Here is a 2,550-nt window from a genome sequence, read left to right on the forward strand (position 1 = left end):
AGATGCAGAGATTAGCCTATCTTTCCTACTGTACTGTAGTTTTCTTCTAACAGTGTTAAGCCTTTGCATTTAAATAAGGAAATAATTCTCATAACTTTAACCACTTTTCTTTTTCTGTATTTCTTCTTATTTAGTGCTAGAATTATTTATTATTATTTTTCCCTTTGAAAGCATGGATATTGTGCCAAGAATCATTGTATCTCGTATACGTGAATGATTATAATAAGAGTCCAGAAACAGTGGATAGTACTTTGACGTTGTCATAAACAGATAGTTAAGGGTTAATGTCTCTTTTACCTGTAAAGGGTTAAGAAGCTCAGTGAACCTGGCTGACACCTGACCAGAGGACCAATAGGGGGACAAGATACTTTTAAATCTTGGTGGAGGGAAGTCTTTTGTTTGTGCTCTTTGTGTTGTTGTTGTTCGCTCTCGGGACTGAGAGGGACGGGACATCAATCCAGGCTCTCCAAATCTTTCTGAATCAGTCTCTCATGTTTCAAACTTGGAAATAATTATCCAGGCAAGGCATGTTAGTCTTATGTTTGTTTTCTCAACTTGTAAATGTTTCTTTTTGCTGGAAGGATTTTACCTCTGTTTGCTGTAACTTTGAACCTAAGGTTGGGGCCCCCCCCGGTCTATAGGAATTTGATTACCCTGTAAAGCTTTTTCCATCCTGATTTTACAGAGATAATTTTTACCTTTTCTTTCTTTAATTAAAAGCTTTCTTTTTAAGAACCTGATTGATTTTTCCTTGTTTTAAGATCCAAGGGGATTGGATCTGGACTCACCAGGGATTGGTGGGGGAAAGGAGGGGGGAAAGTTAATTTCCCCTTGTTTTAAGATCCAAGGGGATTGGATCTGGACTCACCAGGGATTGGGGGGGGAGGAGGGGGATGGTAAATTTCTCCTTGGTTTAAGATCCAAGGGGTTTGGATCTGTGTTCACCAGGGAATTGGTGAAGTCCCTCAAGGCAACCCAGGGAGGGGACGAAGTTTTGGGGGAACAGAGAGTGCCCCAGACACTGGAATTCTGGGTGGTGGCAGTGTACCAGAGCTAAGCTAGTAATTAGGCTTAGAAGTGTCCATGCAGGTCCTCACATCTGTACCCTAAAGTTCAGAATGGGGAAAGAAACCTTGACAGATGTAGTTAACTGCAAGGTTATGCAATTGAACTTAAAACCAAGAGTTACAGCAGCACTCAGATCTGGCTCCTGAGGGCAAGGACTATCCTCTTGTTCTGTGTTTGTACAGCACCTAGCACAAAGGAGTCCTGGTCTGTGATTAGGGTCCCTTGGCACTATCATCATTGATTGGCAACCTGTATTGACTTTGAGGCTGATTTGATGGAAACATTCCATGAAGCGCTTGTCTTTTCTCAGTTCTTTATGTATTTGCTTTCCTCAGTGAGTCTTCGAGTGAGTGGATACATTTGTTCCAATGAACCTCCTAATGGGACACTGTGGATTTTGTGGTCATGTGGCTTTGGCATCACGCATGAGTGCAGAACAGTGATCCTCAGATGGTTAGAAGACCATGGACTTTGCAGTGTCCTACAGAGTGATTGTACATAATGTTTTCTAATTTTGAGGATCTAGGTAATTTATTTATCTAGGGGCCTATATGGATACCATAATATCTGGGGACTAAAGTACAAAGTGTCTGTAATAATAGGATCCTCTAGTAGCTGGCCAATGTAGAGGATAAAAGCTCTTGATATTGGTATGACCAGCATCTTCTTTGCTATGATGACAGGGGGCTGGGTTTCTGGAACACAAGGTTTTGAGCTCCTGTGCAGCCATGGAGTTGTTATAACTCTTACCCTTTTCCCAGCATAAATTACTCAGCTCAGACTGTGATACTGGTACCATTGCTGTACGTGCGGTGGGGATTCTGGGCACACTGTTTATCTAGACATGTCTCACCTTGTGGATCTAAAATACACAAAAGGCATCTCTTGCTTTCTCTCCATGACCACAGCCATGGAGAGATCCAGAAGTAAGAGTACGAATAGAGGATCCTCATCCAAGGACCAGAGATAATCCAGCACTCAATGTGTATTCCACATCTGATAGGCAGAATACCACACAGTGGCAGTAACTAAGTGGAATTGGATAGGGTTCTTCAGAAAGAGAGGTTATGTATGGGGAAGTAGTTTGTGAGATTATCTGCATCTAGCAATGGTTTCTTAAGCACCATTTAGACTATTGCTTGCTTTAGGATGTGTGGTAAACTTCCCCTCTTAAAAAGTGTTAATGATATCGGTTACTAGCATCCCAGAGGCTCTCAACTCTCCTCCATCAGAGAAAAAGGGTGTGGATCACAATCACAGGTGGTGGCTGGAATTCTGGCAGTGCTATGAATGCGACAAATTCTGAAATAAGAGGTATTGGGTTATTGGGCCTGTGTTTGGTATGTAGTCCTTGGTGTCCAGTCAGGCCCTCTTTGATGTGGGCCGTCATCTCTGGCAAGTAGGCTGATCATTCCTTGCAGCAAGAGTCGTTGGGTTTTGGAGTCAAGTAGAGGTGTTCAGTGGAGCATGAATTAGCAGCTG

This window comes from Gopherus flavomarginatus, chromosome 11 (assembly GCF_025201925.1).
Source record: "Gopherus flavomarginatus isolate rGopFla2 chromosome 11, rGopFla2.mat.asm, whole genome shotgun sequence".
Taxonomy (NCBI): domain Eukaryota; kingdom Metazoa; phylum Chordata; order Testudines; family Testudinidae; genus Gopherus; species Gopherus flavomarginatus.